The sequence below is a fragment of the Mus musculus genome, chromosome 13 (genome assembly GCF_000001635.26).
Source record: "Mus musculus strain C57BL/6J chromosome 13, GRCm38.p6 C57BL/6J".
Classification (NCBI taxonomy): Eukaryota; Metazoa; Chordata; class Mammalia; order Rodentia; family Muridae; genus Mus; species Mus musculus.
In genome coordinates this window covers 111,579,817-111,597,317 of record NC_000079.6, presented here as the reverse complement: position 1 = coordinate 111,597,317, position 17,501 = coordinate 111,579,817, and the positions used below count along the sequence as shown (strand labels likewise).

The 17,501-nt window shown below is 43.3% G+C and overlaps 1 long non-coding RNA gene across 3 annotated transcripts in view; it reads right to left on the bottom strand.

Moving 5' to 3' along the window:
- Nucleotides 1-17,116, bottom strand: part of Gm15286 — a 64,640-nt gene extending 47,524 nt beyond the window's left edge. For all 3 annotated transcript variants that reach the window (XR_873959.1, XR_873957.1, XR_873958.1), the window contains exons 1-2: nucleotides 16,917-17,116; nucleotides 16,342-16,401 (exon numbers count right to left, since the gene is read on the bottom strand). This is a non-coding gene — a long non-coding RNA (predicted gene 15286). The remainder of the gene's footprint in view (nucleotides 1-16,341; nucleotides 16,402-16,916) is intronic.
- Between the last annotated feature and the right edge of the window lie 385 nt (nucleotides 17,117-17,501).

Genomic DNA, 17,501 nt, shown 5'->3' with positions numbered 1-17,501 from the left:
TACAAGTACCTGCACACAAACGCACACACATAAACATATATGATTGTACTCACACATACACACACACAACATACATGTGTACAAGTACCTGCACACAAACGCACACATATAAACATACATGATTGTACTCACACATACACACACAACATACATGTGTACAAGTACCTGCACACAAACACACACACATAAACATACATGATTGTACTCACACATACACACACACAACATACATGTGTACAAGTACCTGCACACAAACGCACACACATAAACATACATGATTGTACTCACACATACACACACACAACATACATGTGTACAAGTACCTGCACACAAATGCACACAAATAAACATACATGATTGTACTCACACATACACACACACAACATACATGTGTACAAGTACCTGCACACAAACACACACACATAAACATACATGATTGTACTCACACACACACACAACATACATGTGTACAAGTACCTGCACACAAATGCACACATATAAACATACATGATTGTACTCACACATACACACACACAACATACATGTGTACAAGTACCTGCACACAAACGCACACACATAAACATACATGATTGTACTCACACGTATACACACACACGCACAACATACATGTGTACAAGTACCTGCACACAAACGCACACACATAAACATACATGATTGTACTCATACACATACACACCAACATACACGTGCATAAGTACCTGCATACAAACATGCACACATAAACATACATGATTGTACTCATGCACAAACACACACACACACTGTCTCTGCCTTCCATTTTTATTCCTCAAAGTTCCATAGTCTTTTGGTAAATGTCTTGCTGGATTGTTCCTTCTTCCTCGTGGAAGCTTCCATTGCCAACGCCCTACTCTGGTGACCCCTCCCAACTCGGGAAAGGATGCTGGTGGCACCACAGGTGTAGACAGGCAGGACTATGGAATGCTGGCTTCATATGCACCATTCCCTGCAGTGCAGACAGGAAACTGCAGAAAGAAACCACCAAAGAACAGTGGCCAACCATGGCCAAGCATTGTGGCACACTTGGGAAGCACAGGCAGGTGTTTCTCTGAGTTTGAGGCCAGCCTGGTCAACAAAGTGAGTTCCAGGACAGCCAGGGCTACACAGAGAAACCCTGTCTCAAAAACCCAAAAACTATTAAAAAAAAAAAAAAAAAGACTATCTCAGAAATTAGTTATTAGTTAAATAAATAAGCAGCCAGAAAGGAACACTTGCAGTGTTGAGACATCAGGGAATGGAAGCCTTCGATTTGCATGCCCATGGAGCAGAACATTCTATAATTGGCCTGAAGAAAGACACTTGTGTCTCTTCCTTTGGCTACCAGACAATTGAAGCCTAAGAAACTGGGATTTCCCTAGGAATCTCATACTAGGAGAAGGTAAAGGCTGGAGCCTGGCGCTGGTCCCAAGCGGAACTGTTCTCAGGAAAAGATTTCCACAGTTCTGATAACTTATCAGAGAGACTGGAAGCTGAGACAATGTGGGGTCCACCATGGTGGGCCCACAGCTTGTCTAGAATTGTTTAGTGATGTGTAACTCTCATCTTCTATTGAAACTGAAACTCAAGAAGATGAGACGGGGTTCCCTGAACTTCTTGGGGTTGGCTGGACTCCTCCATCTGTTCTTCTGCTGATGTGGCTACAATGAAACAAACTTCTTTTTCTTTTTTTTTTTTTTAAAGATTTATTTATTGATTATATGTAAGTACACTGTAGCTGTCTTCAGACACTCCAGAAGAGGGAGTCAGATCTCGTAAGGGATGGTTGTGAGCCACCATGTGGTTGCTGGGATTTGAACTCTGGACCTTTGGAAGAGCAGTCAGGTGCTCTTACCCTCTGAGCCATCTCACCAGCCCCAAACTTCTTTTTCTGTTTTCCTGTTTCTTGTCTCTTTAATTGGCCTTTTGAGGATGGGTGTGGCTGATGGCAGCTTGTGGTACCAGGGCAGACTCTGACCTTAACACCAGCTAACACTTCAGCATCTTCTTTTTGAAGGCACTATATTGCTTATGAGTGGCCCCAAAGCCTTAACAGTTTTCATGACCAAAGAATGGCCAGACTTTTCCTCTCAACTAAGTAGACAAGCCCTGGCATCTCATGAGAGCTCACTACTGTGACTTCTGGCTGACATGTATGTTATCTATATAATTCAACAACATTTGAGTCTCCTTCACTGATGCTGGGATTACCCATCTGGCCCACCAGCTCCTTCAAGGATGCTGCAGGGCTATCCTAGTCTCAAACAGAGAACACCCCCCCCAACCCCCTGCCACCCAGTCCCCAGTCTCCTCCAAGCTTAGCCTATTTGGGGGCTTGGAAAGTTATAGAGAACTTAATATCTAAACACCAACAAAAGAATACACGCCTCAGGTGTCTTTGAAAACCTAGCCTCAGATCCAATTGCAGTTGTGTCTGAAGGGTCACGTGTTCAGCAGCAGGAATGCTGGGAGTTTTCTGTGTCTGAATGACATTTTAAGTTTACAGAACAGTAAGCTGGCCATTGTGTATTGCCATAGACTTCTGGATTAAAGATGGATGCTCTTGATCATGCAGCTATCTTGAACACACTGAAGTGAAGCCATTCCTTCAGGCTGGGGTGAAGGTCCATTCCTGACAGATTTGTGTGCCTTATCATGGTGAGATGGACCCTTGCTAGTGTGCTTTTAAAGTTCCCTGCAGTGTGTTGACTTGTAACTACAATGATCTATCACTGTATCACTCCTTATCTTAAGATGGTAGTTAAATCTTGCTTTCTTGATGTCTTGAGAAACTTTATTTTTTCATTGTTATTGGAGGTTCAACTTTAATTTTCTTAAAGTGTAACTGCTCTTATTGTAATTAACTCAATAAGTGCACAGTAGTTGTGGGGCTCTCTTGGGATTGGGATTATTTTTTTCCTTTTATGGGTTGTGATTATAAACAAATGATGGTTGTGTTAAAATCTTCTTTGTGATACATACACACACACACACACACACACACACATACACACACACACACACACACGAGCCAGATGTGGTGGTGTACATCTGTAATATCAGTACTTGGAAGGAAGAGGCAGAAGGATCACGAATTCAAGGGTAATTTCAGCTATATAGTTAAGTTGGAAGCCAGCCTGGGTTACATAAGATCCTCTCTCTCTCTCTCTCTCTCTCTCTCTCTCTCTCTCTCTCACACACACACACACACACACACACACACACTCTTACGTAAAAGTAGATTAAGGTATAGTGGGGTTTCCTGTAGCTGTCCTCCAGCTTTACAGAGAAGTTGCCATGTGTTGTGTTGCAGAAACATTCTAAAAACAGTACCAGCACTCAGCTATGCAGTTTACTATGCATAACCTGTTTCAACCCCTGACTGAGTCTTTAGAGTGAGTAAGTACTTTATTGCCTTGATTTTCCTTTGCTTCTCTCTTTAAAGATGATTATTAGCCAGGCAGTGGTGGCACACACCTTTAATCCCAGCACTTTGGAGGCAGAGGCAAGCGGATTTCTGAGTTCGAGGACAGCCAGGGGCTACACAGAGAAACCTTGTCTCGAAACAAACAAACAAACAAACAGATAATTATTTACATGACTTGAATACATACATGCAATCCATCAAACACTATAAAAGAGTTCCTAGAGCTCTTGGTCTTAGCGCCATCTTCCTTGAGACTCCTGCGCCATGAGAGCGAAGTGGCGGAAGAAGAGAATGCGCAGGCTGAAGCGCAAGAGAAGAAAGATGAGGCAGAGGTCCAAGTAAGCCAGCCCGTGCACCTACGACGCCTGCAGGAGCAGAAGTGAGGGATGCTGAGGGCCGGGACAAGCTATCTGACTGTGTGCTGTCATCAGTAATGAGTCTTAGTAGACCTGGAACGTCACCTCGCCGCGATCGCCTGGAGAAATGACCGCCTTTCTTACAACCAAACAGTCCCTCTGCCCTGGACCCCCGGCACTCTGGACTAGCTCTGTTCTCTTGTGGCCAAGTGTAGCTCGTGTACAATAAACCCTCTTGCAGTCAGCTGAAGAAAAAAAAAAAGAGTTCCTAGATTTGTTTTGGAGGTGTGCGTTTGGTTTGATTTTTTGAGGCAGAGTCTCAGGTAGCCCAGGCTGTTCCTGAAATATGTATTGAGAATGACCCAGAATTTCTGACTCTAGCCTGCACCTTCCAGCTGTTGGAATTGCAAGCATGAGCTACCATGTCAGCATCTTTATTAATGTGGTGCTGGGGTTCAAATCTAGGGCCTCAAAAGTGCTAGCTAGGCAAGCGTCTACCAGATAAGCTGTGCCCCCAGCCTAGGTTTTCTTTCCTTCTCTTCTCTTCTCTTCTCTTCTCTTCTCTTCTCTTCTCTTCTCTTCTCTTCTCTTCTCTTCTCTTCTCTCCTCTCCTCTCCTCTCCTCTCCTCTCCTCTCCTCTCCTCTCCTCTCCTCTCCTCTCCTCTTCTCTCTCTTCTCTTCTTCTTTCCTCTCTTTTTTCCTCCTCCTTTTCCTCCTCCTCCTCTTTTTCTTTTTTGAGATAAGGTTTCTCTGTATAACCCTGGCTGACCTGGATCTCACTCTGTAGACCAGGCTGGCCTCAAACTCATAGAGATCCACCTGTCTCTGCCTCCCAAGTGCTGGGATTGAAGGCATGAGCCACCACTACCTGACCAGTTTTTTTTTTCCATAAATTCTCCAGTCTTCAATTAATGATATGTCTGCTTGTCTCTTTGTAATAACTAAGTCAATTTTTTTTATCCTAAAAAAAGAAACCAGCACAAACCTCTATGTCTAAGTTTTCAGGTAAGAGCACCAACAGTAACAGATCAGTTTGAGTCACTAAAGGCTTTTCTGCATGTCTCCCGATTCCATACAAACTTTTGTGTCTATTACTAAGCCTTTGTCTCTCCTCTCAAATCTTAGCCATGTTTTAATGTCTGGACTGTGACTGGGCAGGCCATGTCTCCTTTGCTCTCCAGCTTCCTGTTGGGATCTTTGATGGCTTCCGGTTGGCTAACGGATCCCGCGAGGATCGCTGGAGCGCTCCCATCCTGCAGCTGTAGCTCCTGGCCCCGCAGTGTGTGAGCCAGCAGAACAGTTTTCCCTTCGCGGACCCAGATTGTCCAAGTCCTGGGTTTCAGCATAGCCATCTGTGTGTCCCGCTTCCTCCCAGGTCTGCAAAGCAGAAAGTCTCAAAAATACCCCATTGTCTCTATTCAAGTCACAGATTTCTCTTCTCTGAAAGTGACCAACACAGATATATGCACATGTTGGACTTTTTTCTTCTCCTTGTGTATACATGCATGCATTTACAACAAATGCTATAACATCACTCATTCCCATCAATCTGCATGGATATCTTTTCAGAAATATATATAATATTTTTTATTTTTCTACCATAGCTGGGGCCTGGAACTCTATGTAGACCAGGCTGGCCTTGAACTCACAAAGATTCATCTGTCTTGCCTCTTAAGTGCTGGAATTACAGTTGTATACAAGCTTTTAATATCCAGAAACAAAGGCAAGTAGATCCTTGAGTTCATAGCCAGTCTGGGACAGAACAAGTTCTAGGTGAAGAAAAGTTTAAGTCCAGGTGTGGTGGTACGTGCCTTTAATCCCAGCACTCAGGAGATGGAGCCATGCAGATCTCTGAGTTCAACGTCAATCTACAGAACAAGTTCCAGGACAGCCAAGCTTAGGCCGTGAAGGAGTTGGAAAACAGAAAGGTGATAATGTAATAGGACAAGGGGGACCGTGTTCCAGCCCCAGCAAGTAGCATAAGAAGGCAGCTTCACCATGTGGCTCTGGCTTTAGAGTCAAGAACAGAAGGAACTACCAGAACAATTGATGCTGGTTAGCTGGAGCTAGGAAATTAGGAAAAAAAGATTAAAAAGAGACCAGCACCACTGAGGTGCAATCTTCTGGGAAGTGTTTTCTGAGAGCTCAAAGAAACTGTGTTCCAGAGATCGCTAAGGTTGTACCTCATGCTGCAGCTACACTTGGTAATGTGTAAGAGTAACCCAGGTGGTACTGGTTTTGAAGGCATGAAGGGGTCATGAAGAGCAGCTGAGGCTCAGCACTGTGAGACGTCAGGGAAGGCTATTGGTGAAGGTGTAGCCTCAGTTGCAGTTGATGGCTCAGGAATGAAGGGATCATGCAAAGCAGCTAAGGCTTGGCACCATGAAGAGAGCCTATGAGAGGTTAGAGGTGAAGCCTAGTTGCATCAGAAGACCCTTGTATATTGGAGATGCCAGTATCGTGGAATGATCACCAAGAACAGCAGCCAGCAGTGGAGTGAAGCCAACCAGAGCCTAGAGTGCTACAGAGGGCAGAGCTGGAGAAGTGATCCAAGTCCTTTGGAGGAGCCTAGAAGATTATGTGTAGATCCCAGACACTTGAACAAAAAGCTGTGAAGTTGAAGTTGACTTGGGGACCCCAAGATGTTAGGGATGCCAGAGCCATGGGATATCTGCCAAGGAAAGATACTAACAGGGAGTGGAACCAGCCCAGGAGAAAGTAGTTTGTTGCAGTCAACAAAGATGAAAAAGGAGTTGGAGATCTGAATGTCACTTTGACACCAGACATGGAATTGCAGAATTTGGAGTTTGCCCAGCAGAGTTTGGAGTTTCCTGTCTTGCTTTGGGGGGATTACAGTTAAATAATTGGATGAATCTCAGAAGACACTCTGGACTTTTTTAAAAAACATTTTTGAGGCTGCTGGTCTATGGGGACTTTGGAAGTTGGACTAAATGTATTCTTTTATTATGTTATGGCTAGGTATGGCCCCATAGACTCCTGTGTTTGAACAAGTCTATTGGGGCCAAGGAGTGGGATGTGATGGTTTCTATATGCTTGGCCCAGAGAGTGGCACTAATAGGAGGTCCTGTTAGAGAGGGTGTGGCCTTGTTGGAATAGGTGTGTCACTGTGGTCATGGGCTTTGAGATCCTCATCATGGTTCCACTCCCTGTTAGTAGCTTTCCTTGGCAGATATCCCATGGCTCTGGCATCCCTAACATCTTGGGGTCTCCAAGTCAACTTCAACTTCACAGCTTTTTGTTCAAATGTCCGGGATCTACACATAATCTTTTAGTTTCTCCTGTCTGCTTCCAGATGAAGCTGTAGAACTCTCAGCTCCTCCTGCCCCATGGCTGCCTGGAAGCTGCCATGCTCCCACCTTGATGATAATGGACTGAACCTATGAACTTGTAAGCCAGCCCCAATTAAATATTGTTTTTATAAGAGTTGCCTTGGCACTTGGGAGGCAGAGGCAGTCAGATTTCTGAGTTTGAGGCCAGCCTGGTCTACAGAGTGAGTTCCAGGACAGCCGGGGCTGCACAGAGAAGCCCTGTCTCGAAAAGCCAAAAAGAAAAGAAAAAGAAAAAAAGAGTTGCCTTGGCCATGGTGTCTGTTCACAGCAGTAAAGCCCTAAGATACCCTAAGTAAAAAGAATCTTAAAACTTAATATATTACTAACATATGCTTTATTTTCCTTTAATGATATCCTAAATTTGTATGGGAGAATAAGTAAGATATAAAGGAAAACATAGGAAGCCTGGGACAGCTTTGACTCCCGTGGCCACAGCTACTTGGGAGACTGAGGCAGGAGGATTACTTGCATCCCTGAGATTGATATCAGCTTAGGCAACATAGGAAGAACTTATGTAAAATAAATGAAGATAAAAGAATGAGAGAGGGAGAGAGAGAAGAAGAGGGAGGGAGGGAGGGAGGGAGGGAGGGGGAGAAAGAAGAAGAGAGGGAGAAGGAGAGAGAGAGTGAAGAGAGAGTGTTTGGGGGGTTACTCAACCACATACTACAGAGCAAAACACCATGTGGTAAATGCATCATTTAATTTGATGAGAAAAGGCTGTTGTATAGTATTGATTCAACTACAGAAAAATGAAATTGAGTCCTATATTTTATATATCCATAAACCTTTCTTTTTATTTAATTAGATTTATTCATTGTAATTTATGTGAGGGTGTTTTGCTGTGTGAAAGTCTGGACACCACATGTGGGTTTGGTTCCTGTATAGGTCAGAAGAGAGTATTGGATTGGAAGGAGCTGGGATCACGGTTGGCTGGGAGACCTGGGTCCTCTACAAGAATGAGTGCTTTTAACCATTCAGCAATCTTTCTAGCCTCTGAGTCTTATACCTTATAATGTTAAAAATAAGTTTGAATTAGGTCAAAGACATGGTTCCAAACAATAAAGTAACTAACAAACAGTTCACTGGATCGAAGGATAAAATATAGCTGTCACCATGACCTTGGCCAAGACCGAAGGCCAGGAAAGGTCTCATCACGTCGCTCCGGCTGACCTCAAACTTGTTCTGTCTTTACCTCCCAGTCCTTGGATCACAGGAGTGTGCGACCGTGCCTAGCTAAAGCGAAAATGGTTTGTTTCTTTGTTCACTTTGTGACAGAATCTCACTAATGAGCGACAGTTAGTCTTAAAGTTGAGTTCAGATCCCCGTCAGCCATATAAAAAGCATGCCTTGCACACAGCTCGGGGGTAGGTGGCAGATGGGGAGGCTCCTGGGAACTCACTGTCTAGCCAGCCTCACTGAACATGTTACTACACTCAGTGACAAGACCCTGTTTTTCAAATCAAGGAGCAAGTGATCAAAGCCACACCCAAGTTGGGTGTGGGGTGGGGGACTATGGGGGTAGAGGGTTGGGGGTTGGGGCGCAGAGACAGATGGGTCTCTGAGTTCAAGGCCAACCTGCTCTACAGGGTGAATTCCAAGACAGCCAGATCTACAGAGAAACCTTTTCTTGTGGGGGGAGGAGGGACGGGGGAATCACTTGACACCTCAAGTCAACCTCTGGCCTCCATAGGTCCATGCACAAGCAGGTGCACTTACCACCACAACCAAAATAAAAATCCAAGAAGTTGCCGGGCGTGGTGGCGCACGCCTTTAATCCCAGCACTCTGGGAGGCAGAGGCAGGCGGATTTCTGAGTTCAAGGCCAGCCTGGTCTACAAAGTGAGTTCCAGGACAGCCAGGGCTATACTGAGAAACCCTGTCTTGAAAAACAAAACAAAACAAAACAAAACAAAACAAAACAAAACAAAACAAAAACAAAAAACAAAAATCAAAAAGAAAAGTCCAGAATAGAAAAAAAATCCAAGAAGTTATCTAAGTATACCTAAAGTATTATTAGGCTTCAGTTAAATAGGAAAGAGACCTTGTATATAATACCTAACATAATATTGAGCTTCAGCTAAATAGAAAAAAGACCTTGTTATATGTGTCAGCATATTCTATTAATCTAACACTAACCACATGGAAAGAAATGTAAACGGAAGGACATCAGAACAGAAACTGGAGGCAGGAACCTGGAAGTCGATTCGGAGGCAAAAGCCATAGAGGATGCTGCTTACCGGCTTTCTCATAGGGTGGTACTTCCTACAGAGGGCTGGGTCCTTCCACATCAATCATTAATGAAGAAAACGTTCTCACAGTCATACCCACACTCCAGTCTCAAGGAGACAATTTCTCGTTTGAGGTTCCCTCTCTTCCGATGTGTCAGGTTGACAGGAACTAACCAGCACAGTGAGAGAGGGAGGGACTTGCTCACAGTCTCAGGGTAGAAGCTATCTGAGAGAGGAAGGTATGGTAGGGAGCTGGGTGGCTGGGCTCAAGTGTTTTGTCTTTTATTTATGTACTTTTTTTTTTTTTTAATCTGGCACAAGTGTGAAAGCCAGAGATCATCCAATCTCTTCCACCATGTGGGTTCTGGGAATAAATATTTGGTCTTTAGGCTGAACCTAAACTTAGCTGGGTGGGATCATGCCCCAAGGTCCCCACTCCCTTAATTCAATTTAATACCCTTGAACTCAGGATTCAACGCCACTACACTTCTTAGTGCCACTTTAATACTCGAAACACATATTTTTATATTTTTCCTTTCTAAACTTGCTATGCTTGTTTAAAATGCTCTTCATGAGACTTAACCAGAGAACAAAGTCTCTGTTGGGCTTTTTTGAGCCTTCCTTTGTTAGTGCAATTAATATAAATCTCTTTACCTTAGCCTCAGCTAGACTCTTTAGACAAGGACAAAAAATCAGCCACATTCTTCACCAAAAGACCACAAGAACAGTCTCTTGGTTGCATATTAAATTCTTTTCCTCTGAAACCTCTAGAGCCAGGTTTCCATAGTTCACACCACCCCCCAGCAACCAAGTCTTCCATATTCCTACTAGGATGGCCATTAAGACCCACTACTGCTTTCAAAATCCACATTCTTCCGAACAAAAGTATGGGCAGGCCTATCACAGAATACTCCACTCCTGGTACCAACTTCTGTCTTAGGGTTCTACTGCTGTGAAGAGACATCATGACCAAGGCAGTTTTTATAAGGACAACACTTAATTGAGGCTGGCTTACAGGTTCAGTCCATTATCATCAAGGTGGGAGCAGGGCAGCTTCCAGGCAGGCTTGGTGCAAGCAAAGCTGAGAGTTCTACATCTTCATCTGAAGGCAGACAGAAGAATACTGACTTCCAGGCAGCTAGGAGGAGAGTCTTAAAGCCACACCCACAGTGACACAACTACTCCAACAGTGAATCCACTCTGAGCTCTCAGCAGCTTGTGTGAGCTCTCTACCCACCTAAAAGCTCTGGATTAATGAAAGACACACAGACACACACACACACACAGAGACACACACACACACACCTTATATTTTGATATGCCCTAAGTAGCTCAATGGTTGGACCCTTCCAAACCTCTCCATGGCTAGCACACACTCCCCTCTGGTATTCTTAAATTAATCCTGCTAAATCTATGTTTTTATCTCTGCTATCCCAGAGCCAATGGGGGAATGGCCCCTGGGGCCACTTTCCCAGATTTATACATGTCAGGGGGCCTTTAAATCTGATCTTTCTGCTTCCCCATCATGATAATTCTGGTCCTTCTCTCCTCTGCATTTCTTTTTTTTTTTTTAATTTATTATATGTAAGTACACTGTAGCTGACTTCAGACACACCAGAAGAGGGCATCAGATCTTGTTACAGATGGTTGTGAGCCACCATGTGGTTGCTGGGATTTGAACTCCAGACCTTCGGAAGAGCAGTCGGGTGCTCTTACCCACTGAGCCATCTCACCAGCCCCCTCCTCTGCATTTCTTGCCTAGGGATTCTAAAAGTCCCACCTCTTTCACCCTGTCCAGCCATTGATCATTGACTCTTTATTGATCAATCAAAAAACAATTGGGGACTGAGACCTCAGCATCTGGACACGTAGATTCTCATGTGATTTTGGAAGCCGAATTAAGACAAAGCATTAGAACCAATCCCCAACACATCTCTGTGCACCATATGCAGGTCTCTTACCACATGTGTGTCTGTGTATATTGTTCTATATTCTCAAATAGTTTAAGCTAGAAAACAGAAGCATGCCATTTGAAGATTCAAGATAACTCAGTTTTCTTATTGCCTAATCTGAACCTGTTGCTTATTCACATTTTTAAAACAATTTTATTGTGAAATTTTTCAGACATATACAAAGTGTGGACCAGCATAGTGGACCTTCTACCTAGCATCCATATTCTATCTACATTCTTATCTTGTCAGGCTTTGCACTTCCACTTAGAAGCAAATCCCAGGTTTGATATTGTGTAAGCATTGGACAGCACACACACACACACACACACACACACACACACACACACACACGTGTCAAAGCATCACGTGATACCCCAACCTGATACACACTTTATACAGCAATTTAAACAGAAATTAAAAATGTTTAAAACATGTAAACTAGATTGATTTGACTTTGCTAGCTCAGCTCACACAATCACATCCGGCCACATCCTCTTTTTTTCTGCTGGGTGCTTGGATGAGACTAGAAGCTCTTTAAAGGATTGTGGGTAAGGAGCCTGCCTGCCAATGTTGACCTTTGACATTTTACTCTACAAATGCCCACATTTAAAGCCAGTAATGAGCTTCAACCATTTGAGCTCACCCCGTTTCTCACTTTTATTCTTCTTCCCGTCCCAGCAAGGTCACCATCGGCACACAGCCTTTCTTCACCAACAGGACAGCCAGGGAAATGTTAAAGGTACTCATTAGACGTTGTCACTCTGATCCAACCCGTCAGAGGGCATCTCCATGACGGGACATGGAGAAATCTACAGGGCAGTTCATATCCCCAAATATGGGTATATTGGTTTTCTAGGTTACCATGACAACTTACCATAAACTTGACTTGGGGCTTAAAACAGCAGAAATGTATACTTATAAGAATTCTGAATACAAGAAATAAAAGCTTCTGTCTTGACCATTTCCAAGGTTCTTGTGGTTCTAAAGAATTCTTTTCTTTTTCAGGGGAGGGGGATCTTTGGCTTGGAGTTGCAAGCACCCAATCGTCCTTTTTCTTAAGTCTGGGTTGTCCCTCTTTTATTCTCTCTTCTCTTCCTCTCTCTCTCTCTCTCTCTCTCTCTCTCTCTCTCTCTCTCTGTTTTTGTTCTTTTGTTTAGTCTTTTGTTTGTTTTTCGAGACGGGGTTTCTCTGTGCAGCCCTGACTCACTCTGTAGACCAGGCTGGCCTTGAACACAGAGATCTGCCTGCCTCTGCCTCCAAAGTGCTAGGATTAAAGGTGTGCGCCACAGTGGCCCCATTTCTCTCCTCTCTTTTACTCTTCCTTTTCTCTCATTAAAAAATAAGCTATTTAATTGTAAATTAGCTCTATGTATCTGTGTATGTGTGTGAATGTGAAGGTAGGTGCCCATGGAGGCCGTGGATTGCACCCCCATGGAACTGAACTTACAGGCAGCTGAGAGCTGCCTCACATTGGTACTGGGAGTCAAACTCAGTTATCCTGACAGATCATACCCTCTGTGGTGGCTTGAATAGGATTGGCCCCCATAGATTCATTTATTTGAATATGCTTGGCCCAGGAAGTGGCACAGTTAGGAGGTGTGGCCCTGTTGGAGGAAGTGTGTCACTGTGTGGGTGGGCTTTGAGACCCTCCTCCTAGCTGCCTGGAGACAGTTGTCTGGTTGCCTTTGGAACAATATATAGAACTCTTCAGCTCCTCCAGCGCCATGCCTGCCTAGATACTGCCATGCTTCTCGCAAATGATGATAATGGACTGAACTTCAGAACCTGTAAGCCAGCCCTAATTAAATGTTGTCCTGTATAAAAGTTGTCTTAAGGCCAATGTCCCTGGATTTAGACCTTACTCAGCTTAGTGTGGTTTCACTTGAGATTCCTAATTATATCTTTAAGAACTCTACACCCCCCCAAAAGTCATATGCTGATGTCAAGAGTGGACATAAGTTATGGCGGTGAGGGGGCAACTATTCATGACAATGACCATTAGACTTTTTCTGGGATGAGAGCAATTCACTTCTGTAGTGACATTGTTTCTTACTCTTCACATCTCATCCAAGCATTTGAGTTATTAACAATTATGATTATATTATACATAGTCTATAATATTTAATGCACTATACATTTATTACATATATTATATGTAAGTATTATATATATATAATAATACATATATACACATATATGCATATAACACATATATACATACATATAATACATATTGTGATGGTTTGTGGCCTTGTTGGAGTAGGTGTGCCATTGTTGGTGTGGGCTTTAAGGCCACCATCCTAGCTGCCTGGAAGCCAGTATTCTGCTAGCAGCCTTCAGATGAAGATGTAGAACCTCAGTTCTGCTTGCACCATGCCTGCCTGGATGCTGCCATGCTCCCGCCTTGATGATAATGGACTGAACCTCTGAACCTATAAGCCAGCCCCAATTAAATGTTGTCCATATAAGAGTTGCCTTAGTCATGGTGTCTGTTCACAGCAGTAAAATCATAAGACACATATATACATGCAATAATATACATTTAATATACGTATATAATAATACATTATATTTTATACATATAATATGTAACAATTATTAGCAACTTGCAATTATTAATATATATGCATATATATATATATATAAACTATGAACAATTCTGCTACTGTAAAAGGCTGTTCCTTGCATCTGCACCTTTGTTTTTTCTGGCCTACTCTCCTACTCTGTTTGAAATGCTCTTGCTGTCTCTTTTTGACAACTTGTCACTGTTTTAAATTCATCTGCCCAGGAGGCTTTCTCACATATTGCCATATCTTATCTCTCCATCTCAGACATTATACCCTAGATTTACCTCAACCACAACATAGATCCTACATCTACTAACTTCAAATCTTCAATCTCTCTCTCTCTCTCTCTCTCTCTCTCTCTCTCTCTTTCTCTCTCTCTCTTTTGGTTTTTCGAGACAGGGTTTCTCAGTGTATCCCTGGCTGTCCTAGAACTCACTTTGTAGACTAGGCTAGCCCCAAACTCAGAAATCTGCCTGCCTCTGCCTCCCGAGTGCTGGGATTAAAGGCATGCGCCACCACTGCCCCTCTCTGTACCTCTCTCTATCCCTCTCTCCCTCCCCCCTTTCACTGTCCTAGCTCTCTTTTTGAAACAGGGTTTGCTATATAGCTAAGGCTGGTCTTGAACTCCTGATCCCCGTTTCCACCCTCCTAGTGCAGGGATTTCAGGTGTACATCACCACCCCACCCCACCTCACCCCCATTTCTTTTCTATGGCTTTTTAGTGAATGCTTTGTCACCCAAAGAGTAAGAAGCCAGTCACTTTATTTCCTTCTTTGTTTTGATTTGTTTTGCTTTTCAGTGCTGAACTAGGTACCTAATAGGCACTTGATAACTGATTATAGAACGAGCAGATGAATGAAGGTCTTTGAAAATGTGCACGTAGTAAGAATCTCCAGGTGTTAAAATTGGTTTGCAATAACATCCATGATAAGTTCTTTATTCAGGTGTGTCCTTTGCAGAGAATAATAACTATGTCTAAAGAAACTGAAGGAAGTACTCCATGAATATTGAACACTATATTAGACAGTATTAAATTATCTCATTTAGTTTCTGTGTTATGTGTTTTGAAAACTCACTTTGATCTATCCGTAGCGCCATTCATTTTGATTACCCTTAGATCACATAATGTAAAATTCTCGATTACAACCATAAATTTCAATGATGAAATTACCATTTGAATGGGTTTGAATTTCATTGTAATAATGACTTTCAAGCAAATGATACAGAGCTTTTTTTTCCCTAAAGAAAGAAAAACTTCTATTGAAATCAGAAGACGTATATTCCTAACACATAAAAGAACTAGAAATAGAAACTTAAAGAGAAGAGGAAGGCTAAAGAGTATTGATTGTGTTTTGATAACTTGCCATTCCCACAGTGTATAAACCACACATGTACCTAAAATGAGGGCAGAAAATGCTTACTAGAAAGCTGGGCCTGGTGACACAGGTCTATAATCGGAGCAACTTGAAGGCTAAGGCAGGAAGAGCAAAAGTTCAAGGCTGGCCTGAACTACAGCACACGCTCAAAGCCATTCTGGGCAACTCATCAAGATATTATTCAGAATGACAAAACATTTAAAATGGGGAGACTCAGAAGAAGTCAGCTGAGGACACGCAAGCTTGAGGACCCGACCCGCTCCTCTACATGCATACAAAAACAAAAACAAAACAAAAACAAAAGCAATAAAAATTAGGCATGGTAGTGGACTTGAGAGTGCACACTGTTTTTGCAAAGAATCAGAGTGGGGTTCCTAGTACCAGCCTTGAACAGCTGTCTTAGTCAGGGTCTCTATTCCTGCACAAACATTATGACCAAGAAGCAAGTTGGGGAGGAAAGGGTTTATTCAGCTTACACTTCCACATTGCTGTTCATCACCAAAGGAAGTCAGGACTGTACTCAAGCAGGTCAGGAAGCAGGAGCTGATGCAGAGGCCATGGAGGGATGTTCTTTACTGGCTTGCTTCTCCTGGCTTGCTCTGCTTGCTTTCTTATAGAAACCAGGACTACCAGCCCAGGAATGGTCCCACCCACAATGGGCTCTCCACCCTTGATCACTAATTGATAAAATGCCCCACAGCTGGATCTCAAGGAGGCATTTCCTCAACTGAAGCTCCTTTCTCTGTGATAACTCCAGCAGTGTCAAGTTGACACAAAACCAGCCAGTACAACAGCCCACAATCATCTGTAACTCCAGCCCCAGATCTGATGCCCTCTTCTGAACTCTTTGGATACCTTCATACACACACACACACACACAATAAAATCATCTTTTAAAATGGCAAAGGGCCTCCAGGTTTAAGGTTTAAGGAGAAACCATTTCTTAAAAAAAATTAAGGCACAGGGTGGTTGAGGAAGACACCTTATATTTACCTCTTGCCCTGCATTCACAGAATCATACATACACCGGAACACATACCTGGGTGTAAGCAATAAAATGGTTACATTTACCTGAGTGGTTAGTTTGGTAACGTGTGCAAAGCTCTAGGTTCAATCCACAGTTCCACAGTACTGAAGGGGAAAGAAAAAAGAAAAATACTTTTTTATTTTTCAAGACAGGGTTTCTCTGTATAGCCCTGGCTGTCCTGGAACTCACTTTGTAGACCAGGCTGGCCTCAAACTCAGAAATCTGCCTGCCTCTGCCTCCCAAGTGCTAGGATTAAAAGCATGCGCCACCACCGCCCAGCGAAAAATACTTTTTTTTAGTCAATCATTTGTTAAAAGCCTTCGGAATTCCCAATGGTTTCTTTTTCAGTTGACATACATGACCAAGGATAACTGCCACCTATAGCTGGCCATCTGGGTGGACTTGGGCGAGAACGTCAGTGTGTTGATAGTGATCTTATATAAAAATGAACCATGTTCCGGTACAGGCCTGAAGTACATCCCAAGGAAGGCCAGGGCACGAGGATTGTGAGTTGAAGACCATCTTAGCATCTGTCTTAGTGATGGTTTTATTACTGTGGAAACACACCATGACCAAGGCAACTCGTATAAAAGTAAACATTTAACTGGGGTTGGCTTACCGTTTCAGAAGTCCAGTCCATTATCATCATGACGGGGAGCATGGCAGTGTGCAGGCAGACATGCGTTGGAAATACCGAAAGTTCTACTACATCCCGATACCAAAGCAGCCAAAAGCAGGATTGCTTTCTGCACTGGGCGGAGCCTGAGCGTACGAGCCTGAAATCCCTGCCTCCACAGTGACATACTTCCTTCAACAAGCCGCACCCACCTCAAGAAGGCCACACCTCCTAATCCTGCCACTCCCTGGGCCAAGCATAGGCAAACAACCACAACATCTTAGGCTACTTGGTGATTTTGAGACTATACAGGGAAACTCTAAAAACAAAACAAAACAAAACAAAACAAAACAAAACAAAACATGCCAAGCAGTAGCTTTGTGGAAGAAGAAGTACCACATGCAAGATCTTGGATCCCACAGGCTTCTGGTGACAGCCTCTTTGCTGCATCAGAATCTGAGAAAGGGAGTGACCATGACCGAATGGTTAGACATGAAGCCAGATGAATTCAAGGCCAGGCCTGATCTTTTTTTGTTTTGTTTTTTTTTTTTTTTTGGGGGGGGGGTTGGGTTTTTTTCAAAACAGAGT